This window comes from Fukomys damarensis, unplaced genomic scaffold, assembly GCF_012274545.1.
Source record: "Fukomys damarensis isolate Sample0158 unplaced genomic scaffold, DMR_v1.0_HiC HiC_scaffold_33, whole genome shotgun sequence".
Classification (NCBI taxonomy): Eukaryota; Metazoa; Chordata; class Mammalia; order Rodentia; family Bathyergidae; genus Fukomys; species Fukomys damarensis.
Window position 1 is genome coordinate 27,825,280 of NW_022900945.1, and position 12,438 is coordinate 27,837,717.

At 41.2% G+C, this 12,438-nt stretch overlaps 1 long non-coding RNA gene across 2 annotated transcripts; it reads left to right on the forward strand.

Annotated features, from left to right (window-relative positions):
- The first annotated feature begins 5,840 nt into the window (after window positions 1-5,840).
- LOC104873294 lies at window positions 5,841-10,193 on the forward strand. Of its 2 annotated transcripts, none has more exons than XR_783426.2 (4): window positions 5,841-6,240; window positions 7,317-7,615; window positions 8,318-8,422; window positions 9,732-10,193. It is a non-coding gene; the product is annotated as an uncharacterized LOC104873294 (long non-coding RNA). The 2 variants fall into 2 exon arrangements; XR_783427.1 differs by lacking the exon at window positions 9,732-10,193 and adding an exon at window positions 9,254-9,329.
- The last annotated feature ends 2,245 nt before the right edge of the window (window positions 10,194-12,438 follow it).

The window sequence follows — 12,438 nt, forward strand, 5'->3', positions numbered from 1 at the left end:
TGTTAATTTGTTTCTCCCTACTGCTCACAAAGTGTGAAAATAATCTTGAAACTGTTTTGATTAATTTCTTTTGCTAGACACTCAGGCAAAAAATGCATCTGTGCTTTCAAAAAGCATAGCTATTTCCTCTGACCCTTATAAAACCAGCTTCTCTTTAAACTCGATAAGGAGAGATCAACAGCATATTCTAAATATAATCATATCTCTTCATCCTAGCCTGGGACCCAAAGCCCTGAAGACAGGGAGGGTGAGAAAGCAACAGCAGGATGCACAATTCTATATCATAGTTTCCCCAAATCTAAAAAGCAAGAACTGGAGAAAAAAGAGGTTCAACATGGGGGGAAAGAAAGAGAGTCAGCATGAAAGTCACTTAGGGTAAAGTGGAGGATGGATATAAAAAGTAGGAGATAGTATCCTTGTCCTTAAAATCACAATGCCAATCCAGATATACAGAACGTATGAAAATGAGACCACTGGGAAGTATCAGGCAAGGGTCCTTGTATAAAATGTAGCCACACAGACAGAGCAGAGGGGTTGTAACTATGGGAGGGAAAGGAGGCCGCAGCGCATGGTCTGGTTCCCCCTACATTGTTTCTTCTGTGCATCAAGGAAATCTCCTCTACCTACAAGAAGAAAGCCTTCCTTTATTATTTTTCTCATTCTTTTGCTCCCGAAAAAAATTGTCATAGATTTTAAGCAAGAGCAGAATATCATACATGAGTTAGAAGAGTAAGGGACAGAGATGCCCTGGACAACAAAGAAATAAAGGGAAAGTCCATGTATAGATGATCAGGGCAACAATAGAAGGCACAGTCATCAGGGTTTGACTATGATTTGAGTGTTTGTGTCTCCTCAGACCCACATGTTGAATCCTATTGCCCTAAGTGGTGGCATCAGGAGGAAGGGCTGTGGCAGGGGATCAGATTATTTAGACAGAGTCCTCATGAATGGGACTAGTGCCTTTTGAGATACTAGAGAGACCTTCTGCCCCTTCTCCCATGTCAGAAAATAGCAAGAAGGCCTGTGTGTAACAGAAAAGGGCACTCGCTGGGCACTGACTCTGCCTTAATCTTGGACTGCCAGCCTCCAGATTGATGATGAATAAAATTCTGTTGCTTATAAACTCCCAGCTTTTAGAAGTTTTTTGCAGCAGCCCAAAAGGACTAAGACAAAAACTGCATGTGAAAAACTCCAGTGTTATACTATTGCATACTTAATTGAATGATAAAAAGGAGAAAAAATGAGGTAATACTGGGGTGTTCTTTCTTCCTTTGTAATTAGCTAAATATTTTTGTACATTAGCTGAATGTTGTTGTGAATCTGTTGATTAGATACTTTTCTTGTAGTGTTTGCTTTTTTACCCTTTTTGCTCTTTTTTATTAATGCTGTACAAATTAATGGATTTCATTTCGACAGATTTGTGCATGCATATAACACTGATCATTTTCACCCAACACTCCAGTTCTCCCCTTGCCTCACCTTCCCTCCTAGTTCCACTTTTTTTGGGGGGTTAATCAATGTCTATAAATCCCGTACAGCAGTGAGAATGCATGAATTCCAACTATATGAAATACCATAATGAAGCAGTAAAGCATAATGTTTAGTGAAAGAGATGAGGAGGTACACAGTACGTACTATATGATTTCAGTTCCATGAAGTTCAAAAACAAAAACACAAAATTAGAAGTCAAGATGGTAGTTTTGTCAGGGACAGTAGCTGGATGAGTGGAAGGGGACACAAGAGAGCCTCTAGGACTCCGTTAATATCTAGTTCATGCTCTGGTACTGGTATAATGGTACATATAGAAGGTGAAATTGGATTCCTTACCTCACATCATAGACAAAATTAACTCAAAATGGATCAAGGATGTAAATATAGGAGCTAACACTATAAATTCTTAAAAGAAAATATAGGCATAAATCTTCATGACTTTAGATTCAGCAGTGGTTTCTTAAATATGTCACAGAAATACAAGCACCAAAGAGAAAACATAGGTAAGTTGAAGTTCATCAAAACTGAAAACTTCTGTGCTTCCAAAGACAATCTACAGAACAGGAGAAAATATTTGCAAGTCATATATCTGCAAAGGATCTAATACCCAGAATATACAAAGAACTCATACAACTTAACAATGAAAAGAACCCAATTTAAAAATGGACAGAGTTGAATAGACATTCCCCGAGAAAAATAGACAAATGGTTAAGAAGCACATGAAAAAAGTCTCAGCATCACTCATCATTGAGGAAATGGAAAGAAATCACTGTAAGAGACCACACACAACACAATAGCTAAGATATAAAAGGCAGATAATGCAAACAATAAGTATTGGTGAGAATGTAGAGAAATTATAGCTCTCATACATTGCTGGTAGAAATATAAAATAGTTGGAAAATGGTTTTGCAATTCTTTAGAAAGTTTGGCATAGTTACCATGTTTTCTCTAACAATTCCACTTTAGATGTGTATAATTAAGAGAAAGGAAAGATAGGTTTACACAAATAAGTATACATGAATTTCATTGCAGCATGATTCATAGAGGCCAAAGAAATGGAGAGAGCCCATGGCAATTAACTGATGAATGAACTGATGAATTAACTGATGAATGAACAAACAAAATGTTATACATATAGCTGCACAATGGAATACTATTCAGCCAGTAAAGGGATGGAATACTAATATGTGCTACAGTGTCCTTGAAAACAATATTAAGTGAAAGAATCTAATGACAAAGGCTGTGGATTATGTGATTTTATTCACACGAAATATCCAGAAGAGGCAAACCCAAAGAAACAGAAAGTAGCTTAGTGGTACCAGGGGCTGGGAGGACAGCATAGAGGATGATATTAATAGACATTTTTTTCCTTGAGATGGGATGATGAAAATATTCTGTAATTAGAAAGTGGTAATGGTGCACCATTTTGTGGACATGTGATAAACTATTGAATTGCATGCTTCAAAAGATTGAATTTTGTGGTATGTAAATTATATCTTCATAAAATAATGTAGTATAAAAAGCATATAAAAATAAAATAATTATATATGTTTGGGGAAATCAAGTTAAATGATTCTCTTTAGAAACTATCTTTGTTATCTATCGCAAGAGCTCACTGGATTCCATTCTAAACACATCACATTGAGGAACATGAAACAGTGAATCAAGGAAGTGTGCACTGTGTTCTGCCCCCATTTCTCTCCTTGTAGTTCTCGCCTTTCCTGAATCTTGGCTGTCCATTTTTGCCTCATAGATCAGGGTTTCTGAGTGCATCACCTTAGTCCAGTTGTATCCAGATCTCTTTCAGTGACTTTGAAAAAACATTCTTTCCAGATCTACTGAAGCAGAAACTCTGGATCTGACTCAGCATTTTTAAGGTCCTCAGGTATATAAATAATACTATTGCCAATAAAAAAAATACCGACTTTTACATATGGAATACTTTTCTTAGGCATGTTCCAAATGCTTAACATGGACTAATCACTGAATCCTCAGTCTAATCTTTGACTAGGTACTATCATTATCTCCATTTTACAGATGACTAAACTGAGCTGTTGCAGGTGTAAGAAATGTCCATAAAGGCATATGACTAGTAAGTGTACACTGGGAGCAAAGGCAAGCAATCTAGCTTCAGACTGAAGCTCTCGGGCCCTGCACAACACTGCTTCTTTTCCCCAGTGATTCTTACCCTTCAATTTGAGGTTCATTCTTATGATTATTACTTAATACATTACTTGTAATACATTACTTAATACATTACTTGTAACCTATAGTTACCTTTGGTGTGGAAATTCATAAAAGCAAATTTTCTTAAAGGGAAGGCGGCAAAGTAAGTTGTGAAATTGTACAATTAGAAACTGGGACATTAAAGGCATAAGCCCTTGGGAGAGGTGCTGTACCTGATCCCTCCCATCCTTGCCCTTCTGGTTAAGTAGGCCTGATGATGCAAACCACCTGGAGAAAAGGCTGGACTGCTGCAGAGGAAACCTGGCCTGAATTCCATTCCAAAACCTAGCCCAACTTTTCCCTGTGATGTTCCTGCCTCACCAGGGCAAGGTGTCGTGTTTTTGGTACAGAATTTAATCAAGCCTGTTTGGAAGTTCCAGTCAACTTCTGGTTCTTACTGATAGCCAAGGCCTCTTTCGGGCTGGGGTCAGGTCCAACAGCTTCTACCTAGCCAGACTCAGTACGGTCTCAAGGGTCATAGTTGGGGTCACACCACATGGGTGCCTTCCAATGTGGCTCTCTTGGGGGACAAGCAACACTGACAAGAGCTTCATGTGGGATGGAAAGAGCTCCAACATGGGGATGAGAAGACACAGGTATAAGCTGCTCTGTCCCTGGAAGTGGGCACATTAGGCAAGTTCTGAAACCTCTAAAGGCTCAGATGCTCCAGCTGGAGAATAAACATAATTGTTCCCAGTCCACACCTTGGCAGGTGGCTAAGATGGCAACAGTAGAACAACTTCCTAATGCTAGTATCATCATTCTGAGCCACCACTCCTTAACTCTCTGTCTGGCCTTTCTTATCGATAAAGTGCTGGCACCGACTCACTTACTCAGCAAACTGTAACTGGATGAATGTGTGTCTAATTTTGTAGATAACATGCAGAGTTTCCAAGTGACTAATAGTTACCTCAAACTTAGTATTGTTGTAGCAAAACTCTTTCTCCTTGAAACTTGCCCACTCCATCTCCAGAACAGTATCAATATCCGTCCTGTTGCCCTAGCCCAAACCCAGGAGTCATTGTTAACTTCTCTCTTCCTTCTTTCAATCCATCAGCCAGGTCTTCGAAAATACTCCTGAGACCCTGTCCCACTGCATAACTCCCAGTCCTGACCATCCCTGTCACTGTCACTGAAGCATCCTCTAGGGGACTCTCTCCCTGCCCCTCTGAAGGACGCTTCTACACTTGACAATCAGGACAGATCATATCTGCTGCTGGGAAATCTGCAGTGGCTTCCCATGGCTCTTGAAAGAGGAGTCAGAGTTCTCACTCTCTCCTTGGGAGCTGTGTTCCAGCCTCACCAGCCAGCCTAGCTTCTCTCATCCAACAAGCCAAGCCTGTTTTCATCTCCAGCCCTGGCACAGCAGTTCCCCTGGCCTGATGCTCTTCACCCATAACAACATATGGCCTCTCATCACTTCAGCTTCTGTTCAAGTAGCACATTCACAGGGAAACTCTCTGGACCTTTGTCTGTTCTGGGTTCCCATGTTAGATCTGTTAAAATCTGCAGTTATCTTAATCGTGTGCTTACCTGCCAAGTACGTGTCATCCTTTCCACTCTAAGTTTCACAAGATCGACACTTTGTCTGGTTATAGCCAGTCAGTTCCTCATACTTGGCCCATTAGTGGCATTAAACATCGCCTAAAGGGACGAATTGATGTGACTTCTGCTGCACTGTTTCCATGCTATTTGACTGAAAAGGGTTTAAGGAGGTTTATACAGCTGAAGAGAAGATTTGTTTAATAAGAGCCAAGGAAATTAAGCTAAAAAAATAATAAAGCCAGCCTTGTGGTGTCCCAGGGCTCAGTCATGGGAATGCCTATATTCACACATGTGGATGGTCATCTCCTGCAGCACCTGCCTCCCCGCCAGTCAGCAGGTTGCTCTCCACCCAGGACTTCTGCCCAGAACTCAGGTTCAATCCTCTCCACATGACCCCCAGCAGGTCCCTTACACTTAAAATATCCAAATCTCCTGCCCTGCTTTCTCTTTCATGGGAGAGAGCATAGCTGAAGACTCTCTATCCTTCCACTCCTCCTTCTTTTACGCCTCACATTGCGTCTGTCAACAAACCCTGTGATCCAGGATTCGGCCCCCTCTCACCTGCTCCTCCTACCACTAGCCTCTGGGTTCCTGCAGTTGTTTTCTGTTGGTCTCCCGGCTTCTGCCTCTTATGTCTGTTCTCATCTCATTAACTGGAGTGATCCTTGTAAAGAACACCAGTCTCTCCTCAGAACCCTCTGCTGGTTTCTCATCTCATTCAGCATTAAGGTCAAAGTCCTGCAGAGATCTCCACGGCCCAGCAAGGTCTTGCTTTGGTTCATGTGTCTGACTCTATCTCTACCACACTTGCTTCACTTCAGCCAACCAGACCCCTGCTGCCGCCCCACATGCGAGGCCCACTCCTGCCTTGGGCGTGTGAGCTTGCTGTTCCTGATCTCCAGGTGTGTTGGCCACCGCGACCCACACAGGGCACTAGTCATCTCCTTCAGGCTTGGCTCCAGGGCACCGTCTTGCTAAGTAAGTCCTTTCTAGAGCTCTCTCTCTCTCTTTAAAGTCACCACTTTGAACTCTATTCCCCCTCTCCAATTTATTTTCTACTTTATATGTACATTATATATAAACTTATCATGTATTTATTTATACGTAGTCCCTTACTGGGCTATAAGCTTCCCGAGGGTAGGATTTTTTCTCTCTTATATTCAGGGCAGTGTCTACCAGTGTTTGGCACCTGTCAGGAATCCAGAAAATATGTGTTACATTAATTAAAGTGCGTGAAGCTGGGAACCGGGTAAAGCGTATACTGCGTCGTTTCTGTACCAGTGGATGCTGAGCCGCTTACTTGCACATTTGCTTTCTGATAGTCAGTGCATGCAGGCATGAAAGCAGCTTTCACTGCATGAGTACTGGTGCCCATGCATCAAATCAAATCAACTGCTTGGTTTGGGGAAAACATAGTGCTCCCAACAGTGAGATCAGAAAGGAGTTTCTGCCATGAGCCCTTCCAGAGAGGTAAGAATATTGGAGCCAGGTCCTTGATTGGGGCATCTGAGAACTGTGGTCAACAGGAAACGTATTTCATATTATATCCTCCACTGTGGCTCATGACTCCCACCAAAGCATGCATAGGTAAAAGCAATTGAATGTGGCCAGAAAACTGGCCCAGACATACAGCTTTCCAGTAGCGTGGACGGATGAGTCCTGGATTCAGGAATAGACTCGGGAACAGGCATGCTTCATAAATCTTGGGCCTATGTTTCTCAACCAAACAATCACCACATGCTAAATGACAGAGTTGAACCTTACGAGGTAGGAGCAAAAAATGTGTTGTGTGCTTAAGTTTTAAAAAATGTTACAGGGCTGGGGATTTAGCTCAGTCGTGCCGCTGTGTGCCTTGCAAGCACAAGCACCGGAGTTCGATCCCCAGTACCACCCCTCAAAAATAAATAAAAAATAAAAAGGGTATTACAGTAAAAGACACATTGCCATTAATCCCTCTCAAACATCATCCTCTTCACTTTGAACACACTTCTCTCTTCATTCCTGTCAATTTCTGAAGCAGTTCTGTAAGTTCTCTTTCATGGATGTCTTTACAGAATGCAGTAAAACATAGAGTGAATGTTGTTGCCAAGCATCATCGATAGAAAGGCGGTCTTGTGAGAACTTTGGTTTGCCCTCATCCACCTTACTCACTGGATCTGGCACCAGGCAACTTTTGTTGTATAAAAGTGAGAATGATCATGAAAACTAAATGCTTTGAATTAATTGAGGACATTGAGGCAGCCACGACAGTGCGACTAAAGACACTGTGAAAGAGGACTCCAGAACTACATCAGAAAGTGGCAACAACAATGGAATAAGTGTGCTTGAAGCAAGGGGAAATATCTTGAGGGAAGTAAGTAGCGATGTTTTTAACTATAATAAATTTTTAAAATTTGAGCCTTCATCATATTTCTGATCACCTCTTGTACATTTAGACGGGTATTCTATGAGAAGGATTTTCCTGGAGTATTGTGAACATTGATTGTCCCAGTACACCTTTAGAGGTGCCCTAGTGGTCCATGCACATGGTACTCCTTAGAGTAGTGTAGTGTACTGTGTGAGTGTCCCTTTTTATAAGGCAGGAAAGATGCGGACACATAGGCCTTAACCAGCTGCCAAAGCAGAAGAAGCCTTTTCATGTTTATAAAATTCAGTGCCACCAAAGACCACACAATACAGACTACAAGAGAAATGGGTCAAAATGCTTGCTGTAGTCTGAATCTCAAATGTCCCTTCAAGGGCCCATGTACTAAACTTGGTTCCTACACCATAGCACTACTGGGAGGTGGTGAAAGCTTTAAGAGGTAGGGCCTATTGGGAGAAGGTTAAGTCACTGGGGACATGATCTTTTTTTTTTTCTTTATTGGTACATTTTATGTATACAGTACAGTTACATTCATCATTGGGATCTTGTACTTTTACATGACGGGTCTTGGTTCTTATCTTTTTCCCCATTCCCCTAGCTTCTCTTCACCCACTCCACCCTTCAGGAAAATGATCTTTAAGGAGAAATTGGGTCACTAGCCCCATCTTCTTCCTCTCTTTTTTGTCCCAGCTGTCATGAGCTGAGAGTTTTCTTCTACCGTGCTCTCCTGCCACGATGTTCTACCTCGCCACAGGCCCAAAACTAATAAGGCTATATACTGAAACCTCCCAAACTGTAAGTCAAAATAAACCTTTATCCTTTTTAAGTTGATCATCTCTCATATATTTTGTTATAGCAATGGAAAGCTGCCTAACACAATGCTCCACAGGTAGAATTTGGAGTTTGGTCTATCACAAAATGACGGCAAGAATATCAGCCTGGGGGCCAGGGATTTAGCTCAGTGGTTCCACTGCCCCTTGCAAGTGCAAGGTCCTGAGTTCGATCCTTGGTGCAAAAACAAACAAACAAACAAAACCCCCAAAAAACAAAAAACAAAACCCCCAAAAAGAATATTAGCCTGGAAATTTAAAAAAAGTTGAAGAAAAATATGACTTCCCTGAAGTCAGCTATGTAATATCTCAGCAGAACTCCCATTGACCAGCTCACTTGAGCAGTGTGGTTTTCCCTTTAAGGTATTGTGAAATAACACTGAGGTAGAATTGCATTGCTATTTGGGATTTCTGCACATAAGTAGTTAAATTAGAGGCAGTTCCCAAAACTCATGATTACAGTAAGCTTTTCCACTAAAAAAATTGATTGTATAAAATTTGCAATACTATAAATATTCACTCCCCTGAGCATCCCAGTCAGTTCTGCTCATTGACCCTTAACTTTTACGTGACGGAAAAATTGGCATTTCCTCATGTCCATATGTAAGAAGTACATGCCTCGAATTTCTGTGGTGAGTCAAAGACTTTCATGAGATTCAATTTTCACACACACACACACACACACACACATCCAAAGACACATTTTTACCTTTCATTTATTGGAAGAAGTTAAGAAATTGCATGGTAATGAAGCTGAACAATGTGTAAGGTGGTAATGACTAAGGCAATACTTCAGATTTCCAGCTCAGCTTTCACAGCTGACTGAGTCCCCAGGAATGTCTTCACCGAGGGTCAAATCTGCCTTGTGTCAAGCACCATGTAAGTACTTTTCTGACACCAGACTTGGAGTGAGGAGGTAGAGATAAGGATCAAGGAGCTGTGACCTTTGATCTTGAGGCACCCCCAGTCCGGTAGAGGGGTCCCAAAGTCCTTTTTGAAGTTATCCAGCACTGCAGGGTCACCCACGGTGAATGTCCCCTGAGGGGTTCAATCATTTGTGATCCCCATGGCTGAACAGAACTTCCAGGGGAGGCGTGTCCTGAGCTGGTCCAGATAAAGATTAGAATGTGGAAAGCTGGGTCTTACTGAGGAGGGGTGTTTACCAACTTCCTTCTGCTGTTACTTGAATACTCTTGGGCCAGTGCGCTTTGGGGTCTTTCTGTTTCAGCACTTAATTGTTCTCTGGAGAGGTTCTTAGGTTTCTCTCTCCCTAGCACATGTACCCCTGTCTGACTCAGACAGCAAGAAGGAAGAAAGGCAGCCAAACTGATGATGAGCCAGCCGCTCTTCTGTTCAAGATCCAAGCACCAACTCTGATCTCCCACTGACTACCAGGCAGGAGTGATTGCTCACTTCTAATGAAAAAGAGAAGAGGTGCAAAGATTTTCTGAGGTCAAACATAACTGATAAGCAATAAAGACCAAGAATCCAGATAAGTCTGACACTTCCTGTTACTCATGCATAATCAACAGTAGACTAGGAGAGGCTCAAAGGATTGTGTGTCCCTGTGGGTCTCTCTTCACTCCTGGATGGTAAAAGGGAGGCTCTTCAATGTCCTACTGAATCTAAGTGGGGCACAAGTATTTGGGGGGAACTTAGAAGCAGCGATTTCTTAGAAGTGGACAGAAATGTGAAAATTTTCCAGTTTGATACCATGTTTTACAGATGACAGAACAAAGGCCTAGAGTGTAAAAGTGATTTTTTCAATGTTAAATGATGTCTATGTAGTTCATAGCTCTATACACAGTGCCAAGTAAACTTTACATCCATAACCTTCATGGTCAAAAGGCAAATTGGGATATGTGTTTTATTGCAGAATTTCTTCATGTCCATCTGGGCTGAAAAATAGGTAATACTTGAAGGTGGAGGTCAAGGACAGAAATATGCAGAAATATGACAGTTCCCATAAGCTGTGACCCTTGATCCAGTTCTACATAGATCAGCCTTGTCTTTGTGCCTACGTCCACCTTTCTGGATCATTTCTTCTTTTCTAGTCACTGCTTTCCCACTCTTCACACTTCTCTGTCTCTCCACTCTGCCTTCAGAAAAGTATTAGACAGGTTATAGCTTGACAGAAAGGAATTTAAGTCATAACATGGCTTGTGTGCATGTTCATTTAGACTGCTTCTGACCATGAATGAAAAACTTTGTCCTTAACAAAAAGGCTTTAGACACAGCCAGCAATTAGACAGGATTGGAGAGGAGGGGGCGATTTTGAGGGTTGAGGAAGGATGTGCCCTTTGGGAAATATGATACACACAGTAGGGAGCAGCCCTGTACACTAAGGATTATATCCAAGCTGGTCTGCATGTTGGGGCTTAATGCTGTCTTTTAGAAAAGATGTTTTGGTGATGAAATAAGAGCTTGTATCTGTTTGGGGAGCTGACTGCTTTCCTGCAAAACTCCTGACTTGAGCTGGCTGAGTCAGGGAGGAGCCTGTTTGTTAGATAAACTCAGAGAGTTATAGGTTTCTCAAGACTTTGTAAGCTGATTCCACGTGGGAGTATTTCTCTTTCCTTAAATGGATCATTAGAAAAGATTGGATGCAAATCAAGAATTTAATTCTAACCCAACTATTTTCCACCCACACAGATAAGTCGATTCATTTCAGTACAGGCAACTTCTAATAAATAAAAGATTTTTTTCAGCTCTGAGACTGACTTCTCATTGGGACAAGATGAGACTCTAAAGGATTCTTTAAAGGTCCTTATCTGGGCTATGGAATCCAGTATATGACAGTTAAAAAGCACCTGTATACATCAAAGCCTTGAACCTATGTTCTCTCTGCAGTGGTTCACACTGTGCCTAGAGTGAAGACCCGGAGCAAGGTCTACACCTGGCAAGGGAGCATGGAGATGGTTGTGCCTGAGCTGGCCTCAGCACAGTGTCTACAAACTCCTCTTGGATCACTCAGATGTGACCTAGATTCTGGCTCAGGATGATTGGACAAGACCTTGGACAAGGAATTTAACCTTTCTGAGCCTTGCCATCTTCTAGATCCCAAAACCAGGGGTATAGCCAGATGTGGTTGTGCATGCCTAATCCCAGCAGTCTGGGAGAATGAGGCAGGAGGATCACAAGTTCAAACCCAGCCTGGGCATCTTGACCACTTCGCAAGACTTTGTCTCAAAATTTAAAAAAAAAATATATTTTTAAGGAGCTAGGCTGTAGCTTGGGTTCAATCCCCAGTACTGAAAAAAGAAAATAGGGCCACTAACAACTACTTCTCAACCCTTCTATGAATACTACACTGGATCTCCATGTAAAGCCCCTATATGCGGTAATCCTGCTGTGTACTAGTAGTTATTTAAGAAAACTTCCTAATACAAATACATATTTATCTTTTTCTTTTATATAGGAGTAATACATGTATAACATAATGATTCTGGCAAAAAAAGAGGTTATGTTATTTAAATGGTGTGGAATAACTTTCAAAATTAACATTGTATGAATATAAACCCTGACTTAATTCCATGATTTTGCCAAGCCAGAAGCATGGCTGCTTTTAAATTTTTAAAAATAAATACTGTTACATATTACAATGGTTTATTAATAATTAAGGCATTTGCATATATCTCAATGTGAAAAAATTAATATTGATTACTTGCTATGATTTTTTTAGACATTCAGAGTCTTTTCAACATAAGAAAATAGTTTCACGTGCTGAATATTTTCACTTTTTTTCTTTTCTTTTTTTTGGTACCAGGTATCGAACTTGGGACCTTGCATTTGTGAGGCAGGCAGCAGAACCACTGAGCTAAATCCCCACCTCACTTTTTTTCTTTTTGATGTGGGATCTTGCTATGTTGCCCAGAGTGTTTTTTTATAACTCACAATTTAAAAGAAAATTAACAATGATTGGTCTTTGTGGTTCCTAGTAGTAAGTCATGTCTTATTTTTTTCACATAATATAAAATATAT